The sequence below is a fragment of the Ctenocephalides felis genome, unplaced genomic scaffold (assembly GCF_003426905.1).
Source record: "Ctenocephalides felis isolate EL2017-DRISC unplaced genomic scaffold, ASM342690v1 CF-g0.4_SCAFFOLD_03571, whole genome shotgun sequence".
NCBI lineage: Eukaryota > Metazoa > Arthropoda > Insecta > Siphonaptera > Pulicidae > Ctenocephalides > Ctenocephalides felis.
This window is the reverse complement of record NW_020539725.1, coordinates 54,745,922-54,759,186: the sequence shown is the minus strand read 5'-3', so window position 1 is coordinate 54,759,186 and position 13,265 is coordinate 54,745,922. Positions and strand designations below refer to the sequence as shown.

The following is a 13,265-nucleotide window of genomic DNA, read 5'->3' as shown; positions in this document are numbered from 1 at the left end:
TGACTATTTAACTTTTCTTAAATTTTGATTTTTACTATTTTTATATTTTATCTCACTTTCAAAATTTCAGAAAACACATATGATATTTACTTAAAAATGTAATTTCGGAAAAAAATTACCCAAAAGTAAATTTTTTTTTGGTTTAAAATGTTGATTTTTTATTTAACATGTTTTCACTTGAGAACGTTGAGAAACGTCTCTAACTTAAATCATCATTTTAAATGTAAAAAATTTGACACCAAAAATATATTTCAAATAAATCTATTACTAATTGCTCTGCAGAGCAGAGCAACCATTGTTGCCAAATACAATAAAAAATCTATATAAATATTTTTAATGATCAAGATAATAATAATTGTATTCATTACAAAACGTAGCATTTCATAAACCTTCAAATGATCATAAAAACTGTCCTACAGTTAGCATAATCTAAATTTGAATTTTTTTATTGATATAGTTGATATTCCGTCACGCTTAGAATTATGTTTAAATTATGATATGAAACTGTCAAACGCGTGTGCACAAGGTTATCATGATTTTGGAATGGACAACCATGATCTAACAAATTCATAAAATAATAAAAAAGATATAAAATATCATTGATGTTAAGAGTTTTATAAAAATGTTAACTATATACACAAAGAAGACAATATTCTACTTATAAATGAAAGCGATAAATAGCATTCTAGATCCTCCCCCCATAAAGTAACCAGAGAAAAGCAGAAGTTTTTGTGGGTATTATCATTATTAAGTCTGAAATACTCGGGCAGAAGATTTAAGTAAGGACTACAAAAAACACACATACTTTATCCAAATTTGGTACCAAACCATACAGAATGGCTTGAAACGTTAAGAAAACATAAAAATTAGGATTAATGACAAAAACAACATTTCTTCTTTAAAATACAATATTTGACCAATTATGACATTTTTTTATTTCTATAGAAGTATAATAAAAAAAGCTTTATATAGCATTCTAGATCCTCCCCCATAAAGTAATGCCTAAGGGCGTTTACCGTGGGAACAAAGGGCCAGAGAAAAGCGTATATTTTAGTCGATATTATTATTATCATTAAGTCCGACATACTCAGACAGAAGATCTAAGTAAGAACTTCAAAAAAACACACATATACTGTTTTCGAATTTGGCCCCAAACGATTCAGAATGACAAAAAAGTATGCATGTTTATAAAATTTATAATCAAATAACGCTAGCAGATTCAAATTTCAAGACATTATTATTAAAGAGCATTTATGTTAAATTTTACTAACAGAGGAGTTTGGGTACGGTTGTGACACTTTCTTTTATGGACAATAATTTTGTTAATTTACCAATTAGCTGGGACAGAAAAATAATTGGTGATTTGAACATTTATCTACGTGGAATCTACGGTTGTAAAATCAAATTATACAAGAAAAGGGCGAGTGCCGCAACAATGGAAACTTGTTCGAATGAACATACTTAATTTTTCTCCCTTTGGACCCTATCTCAAAATCAGTATAGTTTACCTCTTATGACGACTGTCACTAACGTACCCAGTCTCCACTACTAAAATCAAATATCATTACTAAATTATAAATTATAATTGATAAATTTCATAGGTCATAGAAACGCGGCCTTAACCGAACAGTTATAACATATGTAAATAATGCAGATAGAATTTACAACATGGATCGTGTCATTTGCGTAATATTGCGTAGACTTATCGCTCTTTAACATTTTAAACTTGTTGAATTTTCAAAATGTTGATTCATTGATTATAATTGTCGAAATTAAATAACTCGTATGGCAAGGTTAATAAATATTATCATACTGATAAATGATTTCAATTTAGTTTTCATAACAGATGTAACAGTTTTTGTAATAGTATATTGAAAATACAAAACAATAATATACATATACAAATATAAGTTGAAAAAATATTTTTTATTCGATCTTTTCTGATGTGTAAAACATTTTTTACCATTGATTTAATTTATTGGTTCTAATAAATTTCATTAATTCGTGGCCTAAATTTGTGAATAGTTACATAATTATAATGATTTCTTACCTAGTAAATTATCAAGAATTGGGTCGATATCAAGACAAAGATAAGAGGGTGAAAATGTAGGGTTTTTTGTATTTTGTTTATTCTACATTATAAAAAAAATAAAGACTAGGTCCCAATAAAAATAGACCCTTACTAATTAGTCGATACAAACAAAAAGTCTGTAGCAATTCTACTGATCAATATATTCATGTTATCTATGCCGCCGATAATAATGTTTACATAAAATGTTCATTTTCAGTAAATTGTATTTAGTTCACCTGAATGCAGATGATGTTCCTAATTTCTTTTGCAAATTAAGCTATTGTTAACAACCAAAATAGACACATTGTTATTCTGAAATACATCAAAACATGACCTAATGATTTTCCACTGCCTAACATTATTCGGAGTCAATGCTTCACAAGAGAATATATTAATGTTATTTTCTTATTCTATTTCATTGATAAAAAAGATACATGCTTTGCTGAACATGGTGCTTCCTAACCTTTTGATGAATAAAAAATTTATATTGCCAAAATGGTGCTTGTTGTGCTCTATATTTAAGTCAAATCATCTAGGCTGAATCTATTTAACCCTCTCCACTTGCGAATTCCGAGATTTATATGAATTTTATCGCCGGAGTGGCGGCATCCGAGTGGAAAGGGTTAAATTCACTATAACATCCAAAACACATAACAAGTAAAATTTTGGTACTTTTTTGAATCAAAATATTTTTTTCTAAGAGTATCTGAATATTTTCAAAATATATTAACTTTTTAGTAAATTTGCATTGTGATTGAAGAATGGACTAACCCAAGTTTATTAATTTCCTGTAGGGCAAGTTATAGTGATTGCAAAAAAATCGAAAATGAAAGTTTTTATATATCTTTACGTTTCAAAACCTTCTGAACATTTTGGCAGCGATTTGAATAATTCGAAAAACATTTGATTCGTATTGATAAGGAGACGTGCTGATTAGTTTTGGCGAAGGCAGGTTTAGCCATCCAAAGATATGGGGCAAAAAATGCCAAAAACGGTAACTCAGTTTTTAAGAGAATGGAGCATCCGATTTGAATAATTCAAAAAACATTTTACTTGTATTAACAAGATAAAGAACTGATCAGGTTTAGCGGTTTCGGAGATCTAGTAAGAAGATCTTTTCACAAAAAAAGTAAATTTTTGTCGAAAATTTATAGTTTCTCAAAAATCTAATTTTTTCATAGTATTTTTTTTTCAAAAATGTAAATTTTTTTGCCCTAAGGCATGCGCCCTACTTGTTTTATAGGTAGAGGTGTGATGGCAATAGAATATAAAAAAATGCATGAAAATTTTTTTACTGTACTCTAATATAATATATTTAGGCTAATAAGGAAAAATGCATATATGGAATATAATTTTTCGATATTTCCAGTATATGTTATCGTAAATTTTTTTCTAAATCAAATGGAATCCACATAGAATGTGAGCAATATTTTTGCCAACGTGGCAAAATGCCACACGAATATGTTATAAATCATTTTTGTTAGTGTATTAAATAAACTACTAGAGCAAAATGTCAACGGTCATGCACGTACTCGTAAAAGCACGCATCCCAGTCGTATAATGGATTCACATACAACATATGTGTTCCACGTATAACCAGGAAATTACTTTATGGCTGATGCTTTATGTTTGATCTTAACACTAATGTATGAAATTTGTAAAGGCAGGTACATAATTTGAATATACAAGCTGGTTGAAAGAATAGCTACAAACAAGAAACCAAAGATGATGGTCCAAATTGTACCTCTATTACTATTCTCATTTTAGCTTGCAAGGAGAACATCAGGTTTACTCTTTTGGCATTTTGATGAAACTTCACATGATGATAAAGCACATATTAAAAATAAACCCTTTAAAATTTTATAGTCCTAAGAGTAGTGGTTCAATTATAAAAAAATAATTGAAAATAAGCTGCATTACGTATGTACGCCTACAAAGAATCTCATCTATACATTAGGGAAATTCTGTGGTTATGGTCTCTCCAAACTATTTCTTTCATGTCTATATCCGTTTAATAAAATATTGTAAAAAATATTTTTGATGATTAACTCTGCGGTTTCAAACCTTTTACTACCGCCAAATAAAATCAATTTTTACCTATTAGTGTATCTAAAACATGTCATTCTAATGACAGAAAGCTCCTGTAAAATCTTTTTGAATCTTCCTGTTCTGAATTTAATTTACCACCTTTTTTTCTAAGCTATTAGGACGTTCAATCAGCCGGATTTATACTTCTGGCTATTCCTGGGAACCCAATTTCAGATGAACCGTCAGTACAAAATAAATGCAATTACATCACTACCACCAGGTGCTATTAACTATGTCTTTCATCCGAGATGTCTTATATGTACTAAAGTTACAACCCAAAATAAACTGAGAGACTATAGATATAAATATCTCTACCATTTGATTGACAGTATTAAATTGGTCTATTTTCGATCTGTCTGCATCCACATTACAAGTGAATTGAATTTCCAAGAAAATGATATAGATTGTATCTAAAATAAGATATATAAAATGTCAATAATAAATTCAGATTGAAGCTTGGTTTAGATACAGAATTAGTAATGGTAGATTGTAAAAATATCTAAGGACTTTCATATTTGATAAGATATTGGGTAGAAAATTCAAGAAACTGATATCTAGTAGTTATTAAATATTAACTATAGGTTTCAAATTTATATTAGTTTACTTATACAGCATTTATATAAATGCACTTCTTTTGAAATCCTATCATGTAAAAGATAAATAACTAGTTTTACTATCAAAACGGATAACACGATCAACGAACATTGAAATTTAGCACAATAGATTAATTCTATACTGCTAATCTCTATGTCCAACTTTATATCAAGTTTCTTGCCTTCGGCAATCTCTGACTTTTCATGACATATATTAGACTAAAATCTGATTAAGGATTTTTGGGTTCCTGTATGCCAAATGCTTAAAATAGAAACTAAAAGGTAGTTACTAAAATGGATAACAATTCCGATTATTCTGGTTGATCGAGTATTTAATGTGATTTATGTAATTTTGATATATGTTAAAATTACAGTAACATAATCTTTACTTTCTCCAAAGTAAATGCAGAAACCCAATTATAACAAACTATCCAAAAGACACAGTATATAAAAATCGTCCCAAATAAACAGACTTACTAATTACGTTTGTTATAAGTTGTAATACATCTTATGTTTAAATAGTTTCTTAAATATTGTCTTCTGGAAAAGTTTTAATACAGGTAGTCGCTTGTTGTTTAATTAGTCCATTAACATCCACGTATTTCGGCCTGCTTTTAATTATCTTGTTGAATTTCATAAAATTTTATGTCGACACGTTTCTAGTAAATTATCCTTCCTTTGTTAGTTTCAACCCGTTCTAATTATTCGAAATGGTAGCACGGAGTATAAATATTATTCTTTCACACAATTGTTTATGGTGCATGTTGTCTATTTTCATTATTACATCTATATAAATATGAGTCGTACGTTTCCTAGAATTACTTCATGAGTCAAGATCAGCTGCGACATGAGATTAAAGTAAATATGTGGATTTACATGAATTGAGTTTACTTAATATAAATGCATTTCTTGTTAGACTTATAAATTCTACATTTGAATTATTTTAATTTTAAGATCCCTTCTCTCAAAAACAGCATGACCATTCTTTGTCCTTAGGGGGCGTCCAATAATGACGTGAGATTTTTAGGGGGAGGGGGGTTTGACCAAAAATCACGAAATATCATGTGGGGGTGGGGGGTATAGTAAGATTTCACGTGCATTTATTTTTGAAAAAAATCCAGACATTTTTTTAAAAAAACAACAATACAATTTTTCTCCTAACTAAAAATACACGTAAGGTGGAGGAGGGGGAGAGGGGTAATTTTGAATATCACTACATATTACCAAGGGGGAGGGGGTCTCAAAATCCTTAAAAAATCTATCACGTGATTAATGGACGTCTCCTTATTGTTTCGCATTTACGAATCTACTAGACCTACCTTTTGCAAAAACTAACCAGTTTTGAATGATACATATCCATACATACTGCTAATGCGTATTCCTTACCCATTTAATCGATATTGCTTACAATAAAATAAATGATTAGAAGATAGAAATAAGTAATTTCCTTTCTTTGTGATTTCAATAAAGCCCTGTCCAAAATAAATTTTAAGTACATCATCAGAATACCAACTAGTACTCGTGATTTTACAGTTACAGAATCATTTTTCTATAAATAGAATTAGACAACCTCTAATTTGAAACTATTCTCTGGCTACGAGGATAATCAATACAGCTGTTTACATATAGTTAATGTGACATCAATCAATGGTTATTTTTAAAACTAGAATACTTCAAGTCACCTGCTGAGAAAACCTAAGAACGTCATTGAAGTTCAAAAAACTCTCGTTAAGAAAATATAGAAACGTGTATAGTATCTATATCACATTTGCGAAATATTTACATGAGTTTTCATATTTCCGGGAACTAAAAATAAACCACATAAGAATATTTTCAAAAAAAAAATAGAGAATATTTTTATGAAGACCTAATGCACTCTAGATTGGGAAATTTGATGAGGATAGAAGATCTCAGTTATACTACTGCAAGATTCAGAGTTCAAATCCTACATTCTATAAAACCTGGTGTTGCGACGTATTTTCGTTTTATTATATTTACCATGAAGGTAACAATCTTCATGGCATTGAGATTTTACTCGGAATGGTTGCTACCCATGGTAGAGGAGGCAGCGCAGTGTTTTGATTGAGTAAAAATAAAAATCATCCCAATTACAAAATGACCATTTGGTTTTAAGCAAAAATAATTAGCACAAACTATAATCATCACAATCAAAACTCTGATTCCTGTTCAAAAACAAGCAAACTCTTTACATCAACAATTACTTTTGTATGTAATCGAGATCATTTCCCACAAAGTTGCTTTATAGTGAACAGAAGCCATTAACAAGTTATAAATATAGTTATAGTATATCTTATTTATTATAATAGAACAAATACAAAATGTATCATACTATATGCAAGAGATATATATTATTGCAAACAAATATAGCATGAGTTAATGGAAAATACTATAAATAAACATACACAATGTGCACAAAGGATCCGATTTTAGAATGAGTTCAAACAATGAAATTCTATTTATGTAAGGTAATAATTGCGGTTTTCATCAAATCAGAGTTCTAAAATTAACGAAGATGCTAATAATACAATTTGTCAAAGGAATTATTAAGTAGGAGCAGACAGAAATTAATTTGCAAACATGGATTCGCTTTTTGGGGCTTTGAGAAGGATTCTCCAACAAGTTACCTTCATTGATCTATTTTCAGCTCTTTTACTTCAAATTAAATATAGTTTAAAACTATAGCATATAATATATTAAATCATAATTTGATGAAGATTTATTCGTTTTATAATATAATATGCTGAGAAAAATAATTGTTAATTCGCATAATAAGGTAAGTAGAAAAACGTGCGTAGAAATTATGATGCATGATAAACAACATCATTAGTATCGGCACTATGTAATAAAAACAATGTAATTATTTTATAATTAGCAATTTAAATTACACTTGACACCAGAAAATCCAAGGTGCAACATTTGTTTAATTTAAACTTCACCCAATCGATTAAATCAGAAACCACAGATAAATACTATTCGGCGAGAAAAAATCAATTAATATTTTTATTAGAATATAGAAAATCTTAAGATAAAAATAGAATTGAGAAAAATGGAAGGGTTTGAATAGTAAAAATCTATTTTTTTCAATTTGTAATGCAAACCAAAATTATATGGTACAATTTTATATTACAAATCAAAAATGACAGACCTGCACAGTTTTGTATACTGAGTCGGCCTGCGGGACAGTAGCTGCGACAATATTATGAAGGACGGTTTACATGTCCGATCAAAAAACAATTAATATTATTTAAGATCCCATTGAAGAATGCCTGTTACTACTTGCCCCTTTTACATCAAATCCCCTAAACATAAAACCACCTTAAATCAATGTAAAAATATTTTTTATTATAAAACAGTTTTTTAATTCCTGCAGTTCCTCAAAAAACAAGGTAGAAACCATCCGATGAAAAAGCTCTATGCCATGAAGATTGCCGCCTTCATGGCCAATATAATAAAATGAAAATACGTCCGAATAATATCAATACAGAATTTTGTAAATATACCATCTTAAATCTTTGTATTATACTACATTGTAGATATTTCATCATAATTAATGATCCAGAAACTTCAATCTCAAAATTGATAATTTCACCACTTTCGCGACACTCGATAAAATCTCATCAGCAATTAAGTGCGTTGATACGATTCAAAAAGTGCAAGTTATCACAACAAATATAAATAATACGGAATACATATATAGTAAACATAATATCATTATCACATATTACGCCTAATATAATCAAATTCAATGAATCCACGACCTTCAGGAACACGTGTAGTACGATGCGCGCAAATAACGCGATGTTCATCATCCGTCCACAGAAAACCGATTCGAACCGGTCGGAAGAGATATCATCATTTCGCGCTCGCAATAAAAATTAGATATTAATAGAATTATTGGATATGCAATTCTTGCTACAAGGTAATTTGCGGAAGATCATAATCGCAATTAAGATCCGCGATAGGTTTGACGATTTCCGAAACGCGAAGTTTTAGAAACCGCCTTGGAAGAAAAAATCCCTCTAATATCAAGGTATCGAATCAAGATATATAGAAAAAATCCCACTATTATCAATAATATCGATCTGTAAATTTATTTAAAATGATTAAAATTCATATTATTATGACTGTTATAATTAATATTATTTTATTAGTAACGCCCCATAGGGTAAGTTAGAGTAATCGTATAATAATCGAAAATGTAAATTTTTGCATATCTTAACGTTTGAAAGTCTTCTGAACATTTTGGGATACCTTACAAAAAATGGATGTATGTGTGAGTAAGTGTGGTATTTTTATATATTTTTGGCGAAGGAAAAGCGTTTATGCGTATCAGACTAGGTCTTTTGTGTGGGTATGTCGGACTCAATACCGTGTGTGTGTGTGTGTGTGTGTGTGTGTGTGTGTGTGTGTGTGTGTGAGTGCAGTATGTAAGTGAGTGGATACAAATTTGAGGAAGAAACTTACAAAACTTCTTATGGTTCCAGAATTTTCAAAAAATTACAAAATTCTTAGAAGAAAAATGTATAGAATTATCAAAAATTTTAAATTACTGTATGAAGTTTCAGCAATTTGCCTTAAGGCATGATGTAATGCACCACCAGTTCAATGTTGATTTCATTAAAATCTAAAAACATTTTTCAGAAGCAAATACTATTTAGCATTCAAAGTTGTTCCATCATAAAACTATTTTCTTTTACAAAAATCTTTTAAAATTTGCTCTTAGCAGATTCATAAAAAGCAAAAAAAAATTAAGTAGTTCAACAAACAACTTCCAATAATTTTTCGTCCATACAAGAACCGACTGAAACCAGTTGATTGTTTACAAAACGGTCCTACAAATTCTATTAATAGAAGCTTTAAGTTGTAAAATATACAGATTAAAAAAACATAGTGCGCGTCCAATTTCCGTGGTATCGTAAAAAATGAGTCGAAAGATTATTTTTGCAATATTTTAGTAACAACAAATAACAAACCTTGGACAATTTACACGATCTCGTGAGACATTATATAATAAAAAAAAACATTATGAAACTGAAACGAAACATGCTGATAAAAAGTAACTTTTGTTACATTGTTAAAGTTATCATAAATTTTATCAGGTTCATATAAAAATTTTATTGTGAAAAATTGGATGGTCCATATTAGAAAAATGAATTTTGCAAAGTTTAAAAATACCATCTTAATGCCTCAAAATTAAAGATAATGTATTGCCAATATATCACGGAAAACAATTTTATGAAAATATGGAAAAATTAGGTCACATAAAAATTTTAAAGATATTACAAGTAAAATGTATATAATTTATTAGTATTAGAGCAAAAATTTGATTATACTTATGTCTTATGTATATATTGTTCGTCGTATAATGGGTATGAACGTGGCTAGCACAAACTAGTCAATATCAAGCAGTATGATATCAAATTTTCATTTGAGGGTATAGATCTCTAATATAATTTCAAGAGAAAATTGCCTTTTGTACGTAATGCTGCATAAAAATATGAAGCCAAAAAATACTATTAAGAAAAGTTGTAATACTATACTATAACTATAATAGTCAACTACTGGTTTTTCTTCTAAAAACAACAGTGATATATCAGAATAGTCACTAAATGTCTCCGTAATATAGATATTGTAATTAAAAAAAAAAAAAAGTTTTTTCAAGTTATCCTTTTCCGAAATGCAGGCAAATGTATATAATTTATCTCTTACAAATTTTATATAATTTTTTAAAGATCAAACATCCATATAAATATTTTATTAATACGCAATCCATAACAAGGTAATTGCAAAAATTTAATTTAATTCTCAATTTATATTCAACATAAAAATATTATGCCATAAAATACTAAACTTGTTTATAAGAATTAAATTGCAACATAGTTATATTATTATGATAGCACGCATATTTATTGTAAAACCTGAATCAATAATAAAGCTTACACAAGTCTTGATCATTAAAATCAATATTAATGAAAACATAGGTAGTTATTGTACAACATCATTAGTATAAACCACTAATTAAGACATAGGAGCTTATTATGCAATAGTACACATCATAATCCATGACTTAAAAAAATTTCAGGATGTTCGTGGTGCTGTGTATAAGTCACAGGCCTTGCAGCCATAAGTTACTAGGCATGTAATTTTGTATGAATCAGGCATGTATTATGATTAGGCAGTATAAAAACAGTATTCAAATGAATTTCAACAATTAATCACTGTAAGCAAATGAGAAGTTCTAGAATATAAAATATTAATAAATATTTACAAAAATAGTGATATTTTAATAATCAGTGTTTGTCAGCGGTTGTCTATTACAGATCTTGTTTCGCAACTATCTCACAAATTCTTATCAGCTATTTTAAAACGTTTTTTCGCAACATTGAGAAAATGCACATGCTCTTGTGACAAAATACAATTGATCACAAAAAACCTATAAATATTTACCTAAGTATGCCGGCAAAAATAAAAACAAAGGCGGAAAATATCAGCACGTGTTAGCGGTTAAGCAATACATACATGTTTGAGGTTTGCCACAAAAATTTATATTGCAAAATAATAGGTGAAATTATTTTGGTTTGATGAAACTATAAATAAATAAAATAGAAAAAAATGATGCCAAAATTAAATAGGATACAGAATTTACGGTTATTCGATTAAAAAAAGTTGAGGTTCAGACCTTCATTTTGAGAACGTCAATCTAACCTTGTTTCAGTTATCAAATAAAATTTAGAAAAATGAAGAAATAGGTTTCAGATAGTGTGATTTGACTTTAAACAATCGAGTAAAATGGTCTACTACAAGGTAACATTTCAGAAAATTATTCATTTACATTTCAACCTAAATAATATTATGTTTTTTTTTAAGAACAATTTGAAATTTAGTAAAAAAAATAAAAAATATTTGTTTTTTGAATTTACACTGACAGAGTTAATAAATTTGAAGGCATTAAAATAATTTTTTATGATTGTTATCGTCTTTTTAACCTTTTCTTCCAAATTATAGTTACAATAAACCCTCGACACACTTCATCTTTATGTTTGATTATATACTAAATTTATATAAATTTTATATAATCATATAAAATAATAAACTCCAATTATGAATTATTATAAAATTGTTCAATTATAAAATAGTAATATATAATTTTGCAAACCCAGCTCTAAAAGTTTAAAACAAAATTCAAATAAATAAATAAAATTCAAATTTGTTTAAGTTATATAATTTTTTTTAATTGTTTTTGATTTGAATTTAATAGTCCAATGAGGTCCTATGACTATCATATATTATATATCACTTATAATTTTTTTGAATTGTTTTTGATTTCAACAGTAATGAAAACTTAAAGGTGCAATGAGGTCCTATGACTGTTATATATCATATATCACTTATATCATTTTTTCTAATTGTTTTTGATTTGAACAGTAATAAGAACTTCAGAGTTTAATGTGGTCCTATTGCCATGATTTCACTTGACCAATTTGCTTCTTCAGAATGCAACCCAACGGTTGACCTTTCTCTATTTGATGACTTATTATTAGAATTATATTATCAGAATTGTTCTAATAGTAATTATGTACTTTTCAATTTGATGCAGCAAGGCCAGGTTGTCAGTGAGGCGAATACCGAACCTTAAACTTCTGATTGAAATCCTATAACTTTATATCAGTGGTCGGGGAACTGGGTTAAATTGTCCCAAATATAGTAAAAATGGAATTTTTGTGGGTAAATTATATATTTTTTAGTTGTCGGTATGGAGAGAAATCTCTCTTTGCCATGGGTATAAGAACAACTTAGACAAAAAATTTTAGGGTAATGATTAAAAAAGGTCGCTGTATATAAAGTTTATATACTAATTACAATATATAAAGTCGTTGTATATAAAGTTTATATACTAATTACAATATATAAAGTCGTTGTATATAAAATTTATATACTAATTACAATATATAAAGTTTATATACTAATCCCACGGGGAAGCCCATTGCCCATATATCACAATTATCCATTAACATTGCTACAAAAATGAATGATAATTAGCATTATCATTAGCAAAGAGTGTATGGAGTACTTAACCGGCAAAAATAGTAAACAAACGTAGTAGAGTCACTACAATATCATAAACCATGCTGATCTCCAAGGACATTTGTAAACTTCGGCGCCATTCGAAATTTACTACGCGCAGAACGATACGGTTGGACATATTGCACAATATAATGTAATCAATAATTGATTAAAATGCTTTCTTATTTATTGTGAACTTTTCTGACTGTTCTTGGTATTAATTGTTAACAAAAATTAATTATTTGAAAAAAGCTCATGCGGAAAGTCGAATTCAAGAGCAAAAGTCCACGCCGCAAAAGTATAGAGAATCTAGTAGTTGAGCGGCCAGGATGTTTTGTTAATAAGTTAAATTATAATCTATTTCTCCAAGAACTTGAAACAATTTATAAATATTTTTTTGAAATCTTCGAATCCTATATTCGTAGATT

General features: G+C 28.5%; 1 protein-coding gene across 1 annotated transcript in view; it reads right to left on the bottom strand.

The window, feature by feature from the left end:
• Positions 1-13,265, bottom strand: part of LOC113384610 (xaa-Pro dipeptidase-like) — a 187,403-nt gene that overhangs the window by 63,664 nt on the left and 110,474 nt on the right.